The following is a 19850-nucleotide window of genomic DNA, read 5'->3' as shown; positions in this document are numbered from 1 at the left end:
ATACCTCTTTATATCAAAAGATAATCTACAACCCTTAGAACAACATACACACACACACACACATGTATGTATGTATTCTGTATATATCAACTGTTTTTCATGAACATTCTATATTCTCACAACTAACAGTGTCAAATTAATCCACAGAGAAAATTATTTCTGAATAAACCATATAAATATAGGTTGCCTTTTAGTAATAATGGCTATAATTAGTAGGACTTCATATATTCTCTCTATGTGTGTATACATATATGGTGGTGGTGGTTTAGTCGCTAAGTCGTGTGTATATATTTCTAGTTTTCATAATATTTTTGAGTTTAGTTTTGAGTGTACTTGAATTGCCAAGCAAAGGCACAAAACTGCAAATAAATGTGGTACACATAATACTGGCAGTATGTGAGGACATTGTTCTTATAAGGTTATATATTTATTTCACATATAATTATAAAATATGCAAAGCACATAAAATCCATTCTTTCATATATATGTTTAATATAAAGCCAAGAAAGAATTGAATTTAGGGACTTCCCTGGCAGTCCAGTGGCTAAGACTCCAATGCAGAGGTCCTAGGTTCAACCTCTGGTTAGAGAACTATATCCCACATGCTGCAACTAAGAGCTGCAAGCCTGAACAAAAGATCCTGCATGCTGCACTAAAGATCAAAGATGCCATCTGCAACAACTAAAACCTGGCATAGCCTAATAAATAAATATTTTTTTTTAAAAACTGAATTTAATTTGATTTAAAGAACGATTATAGATATAGAAAAAAATGTGAAGGCAGTACAAAAATATTATGAGTGGATCCAGGGATAGAAAACATTACATTCAGGAACAGAAAGCACCAATAATAGTTAAAATGCATATGGCATGAGCTTCCCTCATAGCTCAGTCAGAAAAGAATCAGCCTGCAATGCAGGAGACCCAGGTTCGATTCCTGGGTCAGGAAGATCCCCTGGAGAAGGAAATGGCAATGCACTCCAGTATTCTTACCTGCAAAGTTCCATGACAGAGGAGTCTGGCGGGCTACACAGTCCATGGGGTTGCAAGAGTTGGACATGATTTAGCGACTAAACCATTACCAAATGCTATTTTGGGGGCTTTATGTCCATTACTTTATTTAGTGTCTTCAGCAACTCACTTTCATGCACTGGAGAGGGAAATGGCAACCCACTCCAGTGTTCTTGCCTGGAGAATCCCAGGGATGGGGGAGCCCCATGGGCTACTATCTATGGGGTCGCACGGAGTCGGACATGACTGAAGTGACTTAGCAGCAGCAGCAGCAACAACTCTAAAAATAGAACAGTTATTGTCTTTATTTTCTAGATGAGGAAACTGAGGCACATTAAATTTAAATGACTGGCCAAAGGTCACATCTGAAATATGACTCCAGATTCTTTGTTCTTGACTTCTGATTACACTATTTTAAAAGGATTTTAGTAATAGCCAAAGCACTGGGGAAGAACAATTTCTAAAAATTCAAAATTTAATGTCTAATCATAAAAAAGAAGACAGACAATAAGACGTCAGATGAAATATTTCTGGGTTCCCTGAGCTCCATACATTCTTCCCCTAAACTGTGCTTATTCCTTATTTGATCCAAAAATTGAACAGATGGAATCATCCCCTATGAGTGTTTCAGTTATTCTGTAATTTTTCAGAGTCAGTTAGAAATATTACACTAGAGAAAACTACCCTCTGTGGACAAACATTATTTGTTTTCAAGACCAAAAGATGTCTCATCAACAAATAGAGAAAAGTATTTCTAAATTAATAGACATTATATGAACATCATTGTCTCAAGCAAATAAATGACTATTACTGTTATCACTTCCATTCACTGTTCACTTGCTACAGTTTAGACACTAGCTAAATGTTCTGTGTACACAAATTTACTTCTCCTAACAAGTGACTAGTTGTTACATCTCCACTTTATAGATGAAGGTTGGGAAACTCTGAAAAGCTAAGTGTCTTATCCAAATTTCCATGGATAAGAAGTAGAGAGACTCAGAATATGAATTTGAGACTATCCAATTTCATCTTGCCATTTTGTCCATGATGTCAAGAGGATTGTCTTAGCAATGTCCTAGAAATTAATTCTATCTGAAAATTTAACAATATCTTTGCTGCTATTTCTTCAGAAAGAACCACTACTTACTATTTCAATAGTTCAGCATCAAAAAACAAAAATCTGTAGACCTACAGATGCATAATGGTCTCCTTGCAAACAACTTGGTCCTGTAATATCTCATAAATTAACTATCTAGCTTAGTCTAGGTTTTTAAAATATGATTTTTATTAACTCTATCCAACAACTGTTCAAGCATCTACTAGTTCCTGATAACAAGGAACCAACCATTTTGTTGAGGATAAAAAATATTTATTTGCAAAAAATAACATAATTCAAAATGACATATTATCAGATAAACTGTATGGAATAGAGAGATAATAAGGTCTCTTTATATACATCCTTCAACAGCAGAAAGAAATCATTAGATAAGGTTAAGCCGATGAAAATTTTCTTTATCATACTTAGAATCCCTTTTTCTTGATTTAGCACACAGTAGATTCAGTTCTGTTGCTCAGTCGTGTCCGACTGTTTATGACCCCATGAACCGCAGCACACCGGGCCTCCCTGCCCATCACCAACTCCTAGAGTTCAGCCAAACTCATCTCCATTGAGTCGGTGATGCCATGCAACCATCTCATCCTCTACCATCCCCTTCTCCTCCTGCCCTCAATCTTTCCCAGCATCAGGGTCTTTTCAAATGAATCAGCACTTCACATCAGGTGGCCAAAGTTTTGGAGTTTCAGTTTCAACATCAGTCCATCCAGTGAACACCCAGGACTGATCTCATTTAGAATAGACTGGTTGGATCTCCTTGCAGTCCAAGGGACTCTCAAGAGTCTTCTCCAACACCACAGTTCAAAGCACCAATTCTTCTGTGCTCAGCTTTCTTTACAGTCCAACTCTCATATCCATACATGACTACTGGAAAAACCATAGCCTTGACTAGATGGATCTTTGTTGGCAAAGTAATGTCTCTGCTTTTTAATATGCTGTCTAGGTTGGCCATAACTTTCCTTCCAAAGAGTAAGCATCTTTTAATTTCATGGCTGCAATCAGCATCTGCAGTGATTTTGAAGCCCCCAAAAATAAACTTTCTCACTGTTTCCACTGTTTCCCCATCTATTTCCCATGAAGTGATGGGACCGAATGCCATGATCTTCGTTTTCTGAATGTTGAGCTTTAAGCCAACTTTTTCACTATCCTCTTTCACTTTCATCAAGAGGCTCTGTAGTGCTTCTTCACTTTCTGCCATAAGGGTGGTGTCATATGCATATCTGAGGTTATTAATATTTCTCCCGGCAATCTTGATTCCAGCTTGTGCTTCTTCCAGCCCAGCGTTTCTCATGAGGTACTCTGCATAGAAGTTAAATAAGCAGGGTGACAATATACAGCCTTGACATACTCCTTTTCCTATTTGGAACCAGTCTGTTGTTCCATGTCCAGTTCTAACTGTTGCTTCCTGACCTGCATACTGGTTTCTCAAGAGGCAGGTCAGGTGGTCTGGTATTCCCATCTCTTTCAGAATTTTCCACAGTTTATTGTGATCCACACAGTCAAAGGCTTTGGCATAGTCAATAAAGCAGAAATAGATGTTTTTCTGGAATTGTCTTGCTTTATGTGATCCAACGGATATTGGCATTTGATCTCTAGTTCCTCTGCCTTTTCTAAAACAAGCTTGAACATCTGTAATTTCACAGTTCACATATTGCTGAAGCCTGGCTTGGAGGATTTTGAGCATTACTTTACTAGCGTGTGAGATGAGTACAATTGTGCGGTAGTTTGAGCATTCTTTGGCATTGTGTTTCTTTGGGATTGGAATGAAAACTGACCTTTTCCAGTCCTGTGGCCACTGCTGAGTTCTCCAAATTTGCTGACACATTGAGTGCAGCACTTTCACAGCATCATCTTTCAGTATTTGAAATAGCTCAACTGGAATTCCATCATCTCCACTAGCTTTGTTCATAGTGATGTTTTCTAAGGCCCACTTGACTTCACATTCCAGGATGTCAGGCTCTAGGTGAGTGATCACACCATTGTGATTATCTAGGTCATAAAGATAGGGTTATTTAGGAGTATGTCTCTCCCCCCTCTCTACTATATGGGAACACTTAAGGAGTAAAGAAAAATTCTGACTCAGCCTCATATTGTACTTAATAAAGATGCCTAAGTGTTAACTTTTATTGAGCATCACTCATAGACTTCACATGCTATGGGAAAAAAGATTCGATTCTTTAAATCTGCCCAACCACTCTTTAGGTAGGCACTATAATCATTGCATTTTGTGCGTGTGCTCAGTCACTCAGTCCTGTCTGACTCTGTATGACTCTATGGACTGTAGCTTGCCAGGCTCCTCTGACCATGGAACTTTCCTGGCGAGAACATTGGAATGGGTTGCCATTTCCTCCTCCAGGGATCTTCCTGACCCAGAGATCAAACCCGTGTCTCCTGAATCTCCTGCATTGGCAGGAAGATTCTTTACCACTGTGTCACCTGGGAAACCCATGATCATGGTATTTTACATGTGGAAAAAACAAATCACTTGCTCGAGGCACAGACTTAGTAAGAGGCAGAGCTGGCATGTAAGCCCAGGCAGACTGACTTCAGGAAGCAGGAACTCAATAAACATTCATCAAAGTGATTTGAGCAAAATCTGTTTCAAGAGGGTATTCACAGAGAAAGTCAGTATCTTGCCTTGAAGAAATAACTACTATTAATCAAGGTCAGATAGTCCTCTCCATCCCCAACTAAGCAAGGTCATGGGGTGTTGACACAAATGTGGAAAGCAGAATGTGCTAGGTTGGTCTACAAATGGGCAGTCTTGATGCTGCAAGTCATCTTTGCTGTTACCCACTGAGGCCTGAAGACAAGAAAAAGTACCCAAAATAATAACACATGACAAGGAAGAGTGAGGGGAAAGGAAAGTACCCTTTATCATTGAGCAGCTATAAGCTTTGTTCTCTGAGCAAGGCACCTTAGGTACATTGTTTTATCAATTCCACCACATCCCTTTAAAATTTGAAAACTAAGATTCAGGGATATTAGGATTATCCAAATCCACATATCTATCAAGATTATAACCTAAATCTATTTAAATCTAAACTTTTATTCTTCCCACTTCAGAGAAACCATGCTTAGTCCAACCCTCAAATACTTAAAGTAGTCTTTGTTTAAAAGCCTCAAATATTAACTAGCAAGTATGTACAAGATCTGAGATTTGCTCATAAACATAAAAAGTCATCATGATTTTCCTGAGTATAATACCTAAATTCTGAAAACATTCATTTGTGATGTTAAGCATTGAACAGTTTTTCAGAGTGTGGCATGCTCTCAAGCTTAAGGATGCTTGTTTATTGAGTTATCAGAAAAGAAGCCATTCTCATTCTTTTGAAATCAAAATATACTTACAAAATCCAGAAGGTTAACAGTGTACACCATAGTATACATGAAGGATATTTGTGTTACAATTCACATGCATCAAAACACATGTTGCATATTATCCAAAAGGAGAAGAAAGAATGGTCCTTGCTTCTGAGATGCTCAGTATCTTGGTGTGAAATTAAGATCAACATGCAAACTAATTTGCTGAAGAAATGATTCAGACTATGTACATGCTATTTTTTAATGAGAGGGCAATGTTAGCCAGTAGGTAAAAACTTTGAGAAGGGAGCATTTTAGTTTGGAAAGGATATAGTACAGTATTACCACCATAAGCTTGAATATAACAAGACCACCACCACCAATAAAGCTCATATTGATACACAACCTGGGTTCAGATCCTGTTGGCCCTCATAGTACACACCTGTGATTATTTGTGCCCTTGGGTAAACTCTCCATTCATCTAGAAACAGCTTTTGCATTTTTCTTAGGAGACCAGCCCAGTAGTTTTCTCAGTCCTGTATTTAGAGGAAAGGACTTAGCTGAGCCCAGTTCCAATGACCCAAGCCTAACCCTAACCCTCTCACCATATCTATCCTGTGACCAAAAAAAAAAAAAAATGGCTGTTTGTGTGTGCTCAATCACTCAGTCATGTCCAACCTTTGCAACTCTTTAGACTCTAGCCTACTAGGCTCCTCTGTCCATGGAATTTTTCAGGCAATACTGGAGTAGGTTGCCTTTTCTTCCTCCAGGGTATCTTCCTGACCCAGGAATCAAACCCATGTCTCCTGTATCTCCTGTACCGCAGGTGGATTTTTTACCACTGAGCCATTGGGGAAGCCAAACAAAGATGGCTATGTAACTGTAATTGGTCCAATAATTGAGCCAGCCTCAAGACTTCTTGGAAACTGCTAGAAATAGAGGCTTTCACTTGCTCCAGGGAGGCCATCCTCGTCTGTCTCTAGCAACCATCATTTTGCCACCAGTGGAACAGTCTGCCTGAGAATTGGTGCCAACACATGAGAAAGCAGTGCTGAGCAATCCAGAGAAACAAAATCCTCCTGAACAACTCTTGGGATCCTCTGATCAAACCATATCTAAACCCAGGAGTGACTCCTGAGGTTTTGATTATGTAAGTCAGTAAGTCATCTATCTTTTTCTTATATGAGTTTAAGCCTGATTTCTTTTGCTTGCAACCAAGAGAGCCGACTAATACAGCTAATTATCACTGACATGTCCATAGACAAGTTATCTGCCTTCTAAGATTTCTGTGAAGAGATTTTATAAAATAATGTATGTAAAAGATTCAGCACATGGCCCAGCACAATTTATTACTTGCTGACTAGGAAAGTATTCGTGAAGAATAATAAGTTGCATGGAGAGTTCAGAAAACCTTCTGTGGATGCCAAACAGAAGTGGTCCAGAGAAAAAGGACTGTGATAAACTTGCTCTCTAGCAGCTCCTTTCTTTTTCAGGCCTGGAGAAACTAGCTTGAGTCTGAAGTGACAAGGCTAAGAACAGGGAGGAGAAGTGGGTTAGGTCATCTCCATTCGTGTCAATCACTTTCACATTCCAAGGTATAGTTCTCAAACAAAAAGCCTTAGACATACAAAGGAAAACAAAATAGGTCACTTGGGCCACAGTGAGTCTTTCAGGAAAACCTGTTCTGGCACAATCAGGCTAAACTGAACTACACTGTGTAAAGCTTTTGTACGATGAGAATAAAACCAACAGAAGTAATCTGGGGCATTTTGTCTCAGTTCTGTGCCCTATTTTTCATACCTCTCTGTTGTAGAGACAAATTAATATTGACAAAATTTATTCTAATTATTTTCTTCTGGTGCATAATTTGATAACCAACAATTTACATAATGGGTCTATATGAAAGTATTATATTTAAAGGTATTTTTGAAGTTCTATAGAATTTAAATCACATTCCAAGGCATTTATTTTTAGTAAACAAGGTCAATCTCATCACAGAATCAATATGGGAGACTGGAATAAAAATAAGAAAATTCACTTACATGCTCTAGAAGTAAGACCTAGCAAGTATTTTTGGAGGAAAAAAAAATTTTTCATAATCTGGCTATTAATTTGTTTTGTGATATTCTTAAATAAAAATAGGTACAGGTTTTTTATAGGGATGTAAACTAGGAAAATTTAGAACTTTACATTTAATGCCAACAAAAATGTTTCTGGGATTTCAAACACTAGACATTAATTAAATACAATATAATAATTCTTAACATTTACATTTTTATAAACTCAATTTTGGGTTTCCCAGATGGCACAGTTGTGAAGAACCTGCCTGCCAAGAGACACAGGTGCCATCCCTGGATAGGGAAGATCCCCCGCGTAGGAAACGGCAACCCTACTCCAGTATTCTTACCTGGGAAATCCCATGGACAGAGCAGCCTGCTGGGCTACAGTCCATGGGGTCACAAAGAGTCGGACATGACTACACACAGGCACAGAGCAGAAACTGAATTTGAGAAGTATAGCAAAACATTCAAATGCAAACATTGCAAGGTACGTATTTAGGTCTGCCATACCACTTTGAAAGAGAAACATGAGTGCAAGCAAAATGATACAGGCATAGTAAGACCCAGTGACCCATGCTAAGTTAATCTGACATCTTGTGAGAATAAGAGACTCAAATCGGTGACTTTTAGTTAATTTTAGTTTAAATGTTTTATTAAAATGAATCTATTTAAAGAACGAGATTGTTTCAAAGGAAGATCTTGAATTAAAACTAAGATTGTCAAATATTCAGACATTTCACACACACACACACACAGTTATTATTTCCTGAATAGCCATCGACAGATAAAACTGGAAATCTTTTCATCTTTTAAACCATTTAACTGAGGTGTGATTGACATACAAAAAGTTGTACAAATTTAATGCATACAATTTCATGACTTTGGAGACAAGTTTATACACAACTGAGATTCTTTTTAATCATACTTTAGAATTTCCTCTTTAATCATACATTACATTTACTTAGTCTAACTCTCAAATGATTTGTCTCAAAGTTAACTCCAAGTTTGACTTTTATTAACTAATGTAGTAAATACAGTAATTTTTCTAAGCAACACTCTCCATTAAAAATATAAGCCATATGAGCAATATAAGAATTTCTAGAAACTAGATTTTTAAAATGTCAAAAGAAAGAGGTGAAATTAATTTTAACAATACATTTTACATAGCTCAATATACTCAAAATATCACAGTTTTAACATAGGATCTCTAACAAATTTACTAATAAGACATTTTACTTTTGGGGGGACTGTCTGAAACCCAGTATGCAGTGTACTCTGAAAGCGCATCTCAATTCAGGCCAGACGCACGGTGCTAGTGGCTTCTTACTCAACAGAGCAGCTGTAAAGCCATCAGTGGCTCTTCCTCTGACCATTTCCTTCTTTAAAAACTATCACACCATAGCAAATGCAACATACCGGGTTTCTCTCCCCATCCCTTTTCAACTATGCTCATCGTGGAGAGCCATTAAGAGAAATCAAAATCTCAAAATTCCAGAATACAATCTGAGAACTATGTAGAGAAATGAAAAGGCCCAACAAATACAGATAACTAAGAGAAAATGAAACCAGGGACTAGATGTATATCCAATCATCTATCCAGTCCAGTGACTTGACACATCAAAAAGTTAGATACTCTCATATTTTCACTAAAACACTAAACAAACAAAACTGTTGGAGGAATGTACATTCATTGAATTCTACCAAGCCAAGAAATGCAGGCTTTAAATGAATTTTTTTTAATTTATTTATTTTAATTGGAGGCTAATTACTTCACAATATCGTATTGGTTTTGCCATACATTGACATGAATCTGCCATGGGTGTACATATGTTCCCCATCCTGAACCTCTCTCCCACTTCCCTCCCCATCCCATCCTTCAGGGTCAGCCCAGTGCACCAGCCCTGAGCACCCTGTCTCATGCATCGAACCTGGACTGGTGATATGTTTCACATATGATAATATATATATATGTCTCAATGCTATTATCTCAAATTATCCCACCCTCGCCTTCTCCCACAGAGTCCAAAAGACTGTTCAATACATCTGTGTCTCTTTTGCTGTCTCACATATAGGGTCATTGTTACCATGTTTGTAATATTTTAACATTTGGCTTTTGGATTATAAGAGCAATAATTCTAGGTAACACTATATATATTTTCAAAGTTTTCTGATACATCAGTCAAATATATTCCTTTAGACTATTAACAAATGTGAGAAAAAAGCTAATATATTCTATTCCTTTTTCTCTTTCTTATCTTCAGGTTGGAGAAGGTAGCAACAGAGCTTTTATAAATGCTTTTCTATTTTAAGTTGGGAATAATGACTCCATGTCCATATCCACAGTGTTCCGTCTAATTCCTTGTAATGCCATTGAGAAAATCACATAACCAACTACTTGTAGTCATAGTGACCCCTCAAACAAACTTAAATTATTCTTTCTCTAAAAAATTTCTTTGATCCCTTGTTTGGGAAGATCCCCTGGAGGAGGACATGGCAACCAGTCCAGTATTCTTGTTTGGAGAATCCCTATAGACAGAGGAGCCTGGCAAGCCACAGTCCATAGGGTCGCAAAGAGTTGAACACAACTGAAGCAAGTGAGCACGAATGTAACATATTCTTTATCTATTTAAATTTCCATTTCTTTCTCAATGCTCTTTGACCATACTTTACTTCATTGTGTATATAATCTCTTCTACCTCTCAGTCTACCCAAGAGGCACCAAAGCTCAGCAGGTGTATAGACTGTGGTGTAATGAAAACCCACAGATTGTGCACTAAAGCCAGTTTTAGTTCAGATTAATAGTTCATTACTGCCTTTGCCATTAACATTGAGTGCTTTGGGCAAGGTAATAATCTGATTTGCTTTTTACCTTTGAAATGGAGATGAGATCTATTGACTTTGGAACATCTAGCAACAGTGCACTGAACAAATACTACTGCTACCTTTATTAGTGTTATTATCACTGCTGCTAAGTCGCTTCAGTCGTGTCCGACTCTGTGAGACCCCATAGATGGCAGCCCACCAGGCTCCCCCATCCCTGAGATTCTCCAAGCAAGAACACTGGAGTGGGTTGCCATTTCCCTCTCCAATGCATAAAAGTGAAAAGTTGAATGTGAAGTCGCTCAGTCATGTCCAACCTTTCACGACCCCATGGACTGCAGCCTACCAGGCTCCTCCGTCCATGGGATTTTCCAGGCAAGAGTACTGGAGTGGGGTGCCATTGCCTTCTCCAGTTATTATCACTAGTTCAGTTCAGTTCAGTCGCTCAGTCGTGTCCGACTCTTTGCGACCCCATGAATCGCAGCACGCCAGGCCTCCCTGTCCATCACCAACTCCCAGAGTTCACTCAGACTCACGTCCATCGAGTCAGGGATGGCATTCAGCCATCTCATCCTCTGTCGTCCCCTTCTCCTCCTGCCCCCAATCCCTCCCAGCATCAGAGTCTTTTCCAATGAGTCAACTCTTCGCATGAGGTGGCCAAAGTTCTGGAGTTTCAGCTTTAGCATCATTCCTTCCAAAGAAATCCCAGGGCTGATCTCCTTCAGAATGGACTGGTTGGATCTCCTTGCAGTCCAAGGGACTCTCAAGAGTCTTCTCCAAAGCCACAGTTCAAAGGCATCAATTCTTCGGCGCTCAGCCTTCTTCACCGTCCAACTCTCACATCCATACACGACCACAGGAAAAACCATAGCCTTGACTAGACGAACCTTTGTTGGCAAAGTAATGTCTCTGCTTTTCAATATGCTATCTAGGTTGGTTATAACTTTCCTTCCGAGGAGTAAGTGTCTTTTAATTTCATGGCTGCAGTCACCATCTGCAGTGATTTTGGAGTCCAAAAAAATAAAGTCTGACACTGTTTCCACTGTTTCTCCATCTATTTCCCATAAAGTGATGGGACCGAATGCCATGATCTTCGTTTTCTGAATGTTGAGCTTTAAGCCAACTTTTTCACTCTCCTCTTTTACTTTCATCAAGAGGCTTTTTAGTTCTTCTTCACTTTCTGCCATAAAGGTGATGTCATCTGCATATCTGAGGCTATTGATATTTCTCCCGGCAATCTTGATTCTAGCTTGTGCTTCTTCCAGTCCAGCGTTTCTCATGACGTACTCTGCAGATAAGTTAAATCAGCAGGGTGACAATATACAGCCTTGACATACTCCTTTTCCTATTTGGAACCAGTCTGTTGTTCCATGTCCAGTTCTAACTGTTGCTTCCTGACCTGCATACAGATTTCTCAAGAGGCAGGTCAGGTGGTCTGGTATTCCCATCTCTTTCAGAATTTTCCACAGTTTATTGTGATCCACATAGTCAAAGGCTTTGGCATAGTCAATAAAGCAGAAATAGATGTTTTTCTGGAACTCTCTTGTTTTTTCCATGATCCAGAGGATGTTGGCATTTTGATCTCTGGTTCCTCTGCCTTTTCTAAAACCAGATTGAACATCAGGAAGTTCATAGTTCAGATATTGCTGAAGCCTGGCTTGGAGAATTTTGAGCATTACTTTACTAGCATGTGAGATGAGTGCAATTGTGTGGTAGTTTGAGCATTTTTTGGCATTGCCTTTCTTTGGGATTGGAATGAAAACTGACCTTTTCTAGTCCTGTGGCCACTGCTGAATTTTCCAAATTTGCTGGCATATTGAGTGCAGCACTTTTATAGCATCATCTTTCAGGATTTGAAATAGCTCAACTGGAATTCTATCACCTCCACTAGCTTTGTTCGTAGTGATGCTTTCTAAGGCCCACTTGACTTCACATTCCAGGATGTATGGCTCTAGGTCAGTGATCACATCATCGTGATTATCTGGGTCATGAAGATCTTTTTTGTACAGTTCTTCTGTGTATTCTTGCCACCTCTTCTTAATATCTTCTGCTTCTGTTAGGTCCATACCATTTCTGTCCTTTATCGAGCTCATCTTTGCATGAAATATTCCCTTGGTATTTCTAATTTTCTTGAAGAGATCTCTAGTCTTTCCCATTCTGTTGTTTTCCTCTATTTCTTTGCATTGATCACTGAGGAAGGCTTTCTTATCTCTTCTTGCTATTCTTTGGAACTGTGCATTCAAATGCTTATATCTTTCCTTTTCTCCTTTGCTTTTCTCTTCTCTTCTTTTTAGCTATTTGTAAGGCTTCCCCAGACAGCCATTTTGCTTTTTTGCATTTCTTTTCCATGGGGATGGTCTTGATCCCTGTCTCCTGTACAATATCACAAACCTCAGTCCATAGTTCATCAGGCATGGTAGTAAAATTTCTCAAAGGATGATCTTTGGAACACTTGCTGCAAAATACTTTGAGAAAAAGATAATGTGGTCATATAAATTCAGGAAATGCTGATAATATGTCCCTTTTCTGGAGATTCATGAATCCTTAATCATATTAAATTTCTGAATAGTTTACTGAAAAATCAAAACCATCCAATCAAAATTTATTTTCCATGCTTTTTAAAACTAGAACTTAAAAAAATGCTATCTACTCACCCAATAATCTCAATTCTAAAAGATTTAAAAATTCTTTAAATAACCTACTAAGTTAAAATATCTCTGCATTATCTATATCCTTCTCTACAATGAATATATAGATATCCATAAACTATATCTCTATAGAGATGAATACAGAGATAGAGATATTATTTCTCTCTGTTACTCTGTGTGTAATTTTTAAGTTGGTCAGTAAAGTACACAGCGCTCTGATGCTGTCTCTTCCTACTGTATTCCACGACAGTGATTCTTGGGGATTATTCTCTGAGATCTTAATAGCATTTTTTTAAGTTCTAGTTTTAAAAAGCATGGAAAATAAATTTTGATTGGATGGTTTTGATTTTTCAGTAAACTATTCAGAAATTTAATATGATTAAGGATTCATGAATCTCCAGAAAAGGGACATATTATCAGCATTTCCTGAATTTACATGACCACATTATTTTTTTGTCAAAGTATTTTGCAGCAAGCGTTCCAAAGATCATCCTTTGATAAATTTTACTAGCATCTGACAATTTTTTTGTCACCAATGGAATCATAAAACTGACCCAGAATCTTAGGCTGCATATACTTTACAGTTCTTGCTTTTTTACTCACCTTGCAAATCAGAGGAGGAAACAATTTTTTTTTCTTTTAAATCTTCTTGAAACACTGTTGTGCAAGGTTTCACAATTTTGTTAATTCATAGTCCTCTTCATTTTTTTTGTGTAAACAGAATTCCAAGTGAAGCAATTAGAAGCATAAAAGGAAGAAAGCCAAATTTTCAAATAAAACCTTCCCCCGAGCTTCAAGTTTAAAAAAACTTGAATATCACAGATTTGAATTAAGAGATTAAACTAATAAAAAATTAAATGCAGAATTTTTAAAAATCACATGACAAAACGTATATTTAACTGAATGCCCACTTACAATGAGGCCTTATATACAAATAACATTAGTTATTAAATATTAATATGTATGATTTTTCACTTCTCAAAAATGACAATTTTAAAAGGCATAAGTAAATTAAATATATGCCAATATATTGAACAGTAATCAAGTTACTTGCAAAAGTATATTTCTCAAATCGACTTTAAGATGCCAAAACACTGGAGGGTATTTGACTTTTTTTTCTGAAAGATACTCAGGTGGAATACAAATAGCTGAACATAAATTTCAGGATGGTAGCTTCACTATCTCAGTCTCTTAATCTTTCTATAAACATCACAATCTTTCTATCTGTGTCATAATAGATCCATCATTATGGGATGAGCTAATTCCCTTTCATGTTCATCTTAGGAATTATGATAAACATATAGATTTTCCAAAGACTTCTTTCATTCTTTTACAGAGAACTAAAATTTAGGAATCTTCAGAATATAAATTATGGATGAAATTTAAAACCAATAGAAGACAGAGAAAGACATAAACAATTTGGAGGGACTTGCCTCTTACCTAACCATGCAATTGAAAGAAGAAATTGTGTCTTTTTGTTCTAGCATGATCTGATCACCAACTATAGGACTGCAACTTTCCATTATTTTAATAAATTTACGATATTTGCCACTTCCTATCTTATACTGCCTACTTCTATCATCTACATCCATTCAACATGAATGGAGTGCTAACTAAACATGAGGAAGACAGGTAGGTAGATATATAGAGAGATAGAGGCCTCAAAAATGAATTCATTTTTCTATTCATTTTCACTAACTATATTATTTAGAATAAAAACCTATATGGGGTAAGGACAGCAAGATAATAAACTGTAATTATGTAGCAACTTTCTCGGAAGACTTCAAAACATTTGTAATCTTTGCAATTTGTAGGCCCAGTCTTCAAGTGGCAATTTGAAGGTAAAACATAGGTAATTTTAAGTCTCTGAGATGCCCAAATTTTAATCATTGATTTGTCCATCAAATACCTGCCAATCAAAATGAATTCACCAATTTATTGTTCACTTATTTTAAATTACTGGCTATTTAAAAAAATATCTTATTTTCATATCCTAGTTATTGGACATGAATGGGGCTATATTTAATATTTTCAAGTGTCCTAAAAGATAATTCAAGCCAGTTGAATATATAGGAATATGCCCTTTTTATATCCCAAATGGTCAACAGTACCAATATCCTAATTGTCACTAAATGGAGGCCCAATTAAAACTTTGTTGCTTAATGTTAACAACTTCAATCTAAGGATCTCAGAAGCGTCTAGCTGTTTCTGAATTCAGCTGACACACAATCACATCACGGCAAGCTGAGAGATAATTGCCCAAGGTCACTCAAGAACAGCAGTAGGGAAAATCGAATCCAGAGGTTGCATGCTCTTATAAATGTTTTCATCTCAAGAACACCAAAAAAATGCTTTGCAATATGCCTGTCCTCAAGTCTATTTATTATTTCAATGTAGTAAGAACCCAAGAGCCCAAATGAAAATAAATGATACCTTTTAGTGAAAAATGGTTTGTTCCAGTCTTTGGGTTTAAAAATCAAGTAACCCCATCAAGAGATAAATACCACCACTGCCCATGGAAGTAGACAGGTAATGGTAAATAGCAACAAATGGGAAGAAACAAGGAAAGCAGCTTAGATTTGGGAGATTGATTTCCTTACATCAGTGATACATTTCATTTTTTTTCAGCTCCTTGACTGGCTACCACAATTATATTAAGTATTTCTTTTCAACAGATTTTGGTACATTTGAATCACAGAGTATCAAAGAGGAAGAAAAAATGAAAACAAATTCTGATAGGTTTCATTTCTAGAAATGAAAAATGACATTGTCCATTTCTATAGATATTATATAATCTTAGATGTAGCAATCATTTGGTCATAGCATATCTCTTTCAGAGAAGTTACTTTCAAGCAGTAGGTTGGTCCCTGAGCCAGGAAGATCCCTTGGAGAAGGGAATGGCTACCCACTTCAGTATTTTTGCATGGAAAATTCTATGAAAAGAGGAGCCTGGCAGGCTACAGTTCATGGGGTCACAAAGAGTTGAACACAACTAACTGACTTTGACTTGGTCTCAAACTAAATACATCTTTAGAGAGATGTCTATCAGATGAAACTGGAGCCTATTATACAGAGTGAAGTAAGTCAGAAAGAAAAACACCAGTACAGTATATTAACACATATATATGGAATTTAGAAAGATTGTAACAATGACCCTATATGCAAGACAGCAAAAGAGACACAGATATAAAGAACAGACTTTTGGACTCTGTGGGAGAAGGCGAGGATGGGATGATTTGAGAGAACAGCATTGAAATATGTATATTACCATATGTGAAATAGGTCACCAGTCCAAGCTTGATGCATGAAACAGGGCACTCAAAGCCAGTGCACTGGGACAACCCTGAGGGATGGGATGGGGAGGGAAGTGCAAGAGGGGTTCAGGATCAGGGACACATGTACACCCATGGCTGATTCATGTCAATGTATGGCAAAAACGACTACAATGTTGTAATTAGCCTCCAAGTAAAATAATTTTTTTTTTAAAAGAAACTTCTAGTAGACATCCTGAGGTTTTATTCAAGGTGTTTCTAATTGTCGTTACAGTCATGTAACTGAGGAAAAAGATGGACTGCATTTAAAGATATATGATCATCTAATGGAAATCAAGATCAAGAAATAAGGCTGATCCTCATGAAGGCTTTGAACCAGGAACCAGAAATTAGTCATCAATTTAGTATCTTCCTTCCTCCACTCATATAGCCTGTGTCTGCTCATACAACCTGATTTTTTCTATGAAATAGCTCTTTCTCCATAAACTCCTCTTCCCCAACACTCTGCAAAATACAAGCCAAAAAGTCAGCAGCAGTTCCAGAGGTGATACCATTTCCTAAATCTAGACTCATAACTACAGCAGAAACTAAATTCTCTTATCTGGTCTTGTAGATTTATGTGAATTGAAAAATCAGAGTGGTGACTTTTAAAAATATATTTATACTTCATAAGCTATATTCACAAATAAAACATATATACATAGTACATGTACACTACAATAGCATATATACAGTATATATACACACATATGCTGTCATCATGATATAATATATACTAATTGCTATATATGGTAAATAACATACTATAGAGTAATGTAATACATAGTAATAAATACATAATACATATAAATTGGTATTATAAATATATATATTGGGTTGGCCAAAAAGTTTTTTCAAGTTTTTCTATGTTATGAAAAAAACAAACTTTTTGGCCAATCCAGTATAATATATATTCAACCAGTAGAACTTTTTAAATTAAAATGGTTATATGTAAACCATGCAGCAATTTTTGACATAAATTCCTGAAGCTGGAGGGGAGGGGCGAGGCATGGTTTGCACTTCTACGCCTAGGATGCTGGCTCATTCAACATTCCCTATATGTTAAGGTAGAAAAGGGGACACAAGCAACATCTCATTTCCTAACTAGACACAAGTGTGATCTGGCGTTAGGCTGGTTGCCACTGACTAACCTGCTGGCAATCTTTGAAGGAGGATATAGGGGCCCTCGCCTACCATACAAATCTCTGACCAGGGAGCTCCTGTTTTATCTCTTCTTCATTTCTCAGGCGCCCACCTAGGCATCCCAACTCAAGATTCTCCCTGCTGGGGCCATTTTCCCTCACAGGTGGATATCTTTAATGCAGTTCTATCAAAATTGCTTGAGTCCAGCCATCATCTACACAGCTAACCGAGTCACAGAAAACTCACACACCCTTGGTCAACAGCTTGCATCTGGAAATTACATTCTGAGACTTTCAAGACTGGTTTATTAGAGACCGTCATCTTCTGCTTGGGCCTCTTAGAACACTTGCTCTGGGATAAGACAGCTGCCATATAAGTTCAATTTCTCTGAGAAAGTCTTGCTTTGAGGAAGTCCACACTTGCTATCTAGAAAGGCACTCCAGGGAAAAGAAAGATGCCTGATGAGTTTTAACCATTTCACTCCCATATGACATTTAAATGCAGAAGCTACAGTGGACATTCCAGGTCCATGAGACATGGTACGGAAAAGAACTAAAGGATCAAATAAATGGCTAGTACTAATGCATTAGGCATATGGCCACAATGGAGGCACCCCAGGAGAAACCCAAGTTATCATGGAGGAAAGACAAGTCATCACACTGTCCTCTGCCTAATCTACTGAAATACAAACTTGTGGGCATAATCAACAGTTTTAAGACATACTAGTCGACATACTAAGTTTTAGGTTGTTCAGTACATAGCTAAAGATAACCAGAACAACTATACAACCATCACATTCAAACTTTTTCAGCCTTTTAAGATATACACATTTTTGTGGATAGGTGAAGTTCCTCCATTAGTATTTACTATGTAAGCCTGTTTCTCTAAAAATAATTAATCTTATTTCAGCTGAGTTAGCATGAAGGGAAGTGGAGCGCTCAGTCATGTCCGACTCTTTGTGACCCCATGGACTGTAGCCCATCAGACTCCTCTGTACATGGAATTCTCCAGGCAAGAATACTGGAGTGAGCAGCCATTTCCTTCTCCGCGGTATCTACCAGACCCAAGGACTGAACCCAGGCCTCCTGCATTGCAGGCAGATTCTTTCCTGACTGAGTTTATTTCTTTAAAAATAATTGATCTTATTTCAGCTTAATTAGCATTGGTTTTGCAATCATAATGCTTCAAATATATATGTATATAAAAATGTATTTTAAAAATATATAGATTTTTGCCTATGTGATCTTGGGTAAGTAACATTAACTCCTTTCTATGTTTTCTTTAACACATTTAAAAAATTGAATAACAGCCATTTAATGGGACTCCACGGGAATTCAATAAAATAATATGCATAATACATCATTCACAGCTCCTGGCATATCATAGGTACTTGCCAATTGGTGGCTCTTTGGAATGATAGAATATATTTTCATTTTCATTACTATTTTTCCTAAGAGCCAGATGTGCATAAATACCTAAAGGAGCTATTTCTGACACAGTAAAAGTAATTTTGCATTTAAAAGAGTAAGGTCTGTGGATGTATTTGGTTTTCACATCTGTTTTTAGACCATTTGGATTAAGCTTGAGAAATCCTGTCAGTCATTCCCAAGTATGTCTGCTTGTTCTACCAGAAGGAAACCTCTCAACATTTTGAAGTTACCTCGTCTTTCCTTGAAACATTTGTGAAAAAAGAACTTCACATATAGAAAGAGAAAGTAAACAAAGATAAATCATAGAAACTTAATCTGCCACAGATGCGATGAAAAGAGAAAAATTGTGTGGGAGGGGTAGAAAAAACTTGCAAGTATTTCAATCAAATTAACATCAAGCTCAAGTTAGACAAGACTGGGAAGATAATTACCTGCCTAGAAAAGCAATTAAATCAGGGTTTTGTCTGTTTTAAAAAAACAGCACATGCTGCTATTAGAAAGAAATTATGGAAATATTAACTGTGGCAATATAATATTTTAGGATTTACTTTCTTTTAAATATCTATACATATGAAAATATGAAATGTTTGGGGTAAAGCCATATATAGTCAAATATTCTGGAAGCACTCCATCCTGACACAGGCATTCTGTTTGACTAGATTTTGACTGTATATTACGATTTGACCTGCCCATAATAAAAGGGTCCTTTTGAAATAAGTGTTACCTTCCAACAGTTCCTTCTGATTTTTCAGAAAAATTCACAGGATCTGTGAATCCTTCCTTGATAACTTTAGGCTCTTCATCTCTACTGATTATTCATTTCACTTGAGTCCTTCTTCAAGAGAGTGTCAAGGACTTTTATTTTTGTCAGAGAAATCATTAATTTGCATTTGAAAGATGAGAAGTTGGAAATAAAGTCTTCAACTAATTATAATCAGTGGCTACATCTCTATGCAGAAGGCTGTGCACAGTCACAAAGGAGCTAAGAGGAGGAATGCATGTGTTTCATTC

General features: G+C 37.1%; 1 long non-coding RNA gene across 6 annotated transcripts in view; it reads right to left on the bottom strand.

The window, feature by feature from the left end:
* LOC147369845 (uncharacterized) overlaps nt 1-19850 on the bottom strand; it is a 460342-nt gene that overhangs the window by 138275 nt on the left and 302217 nt on the right. Inside the window, exons 3-4 of one of the 6 annotated variants that reach the window (XR_015168595.1) lie at nt 13559-13653; nt 12550-12772 (exon numbers count right to left, since the gene is read on the bottom strand). The exons of 3 other annotated variants lie outside the window; for them this stretch is intronic. This is a non-coding gene — a long non-coding RNA (uncharacterized LOC147369845). Of the gene's footprint in view, nt 1-5869; nt 5964-12549; nt 12773-13558; nt 13654-19850 lie in introns of those variants that run through there. 2 more of the 6 variants (XR_015168594.1, XR_015168596.1) reach the window with 2 other exon arrangements.

This window comes from Bos grunniens, chromosome 7 (genome assembly GCF_055505025.1).
Source record: "Bos grunniens cultivar Pamir isolate PY7600 chromosome 7, Bosgru_T2T1.0, whole genome shotgun sequence".
NCBI classification, from domain to species: domain Eukaryota; kingdom Metazoa; phylum Chordata; class Mammalia; order Artiodactyla; family Bovidae; genus Bos; species Bos grunniens.
The sequence above is the reverse complement of the archived record's forward strand: the minus strand, read 5'-3'. Positions and strand labels throughout refer to the sequence as shown.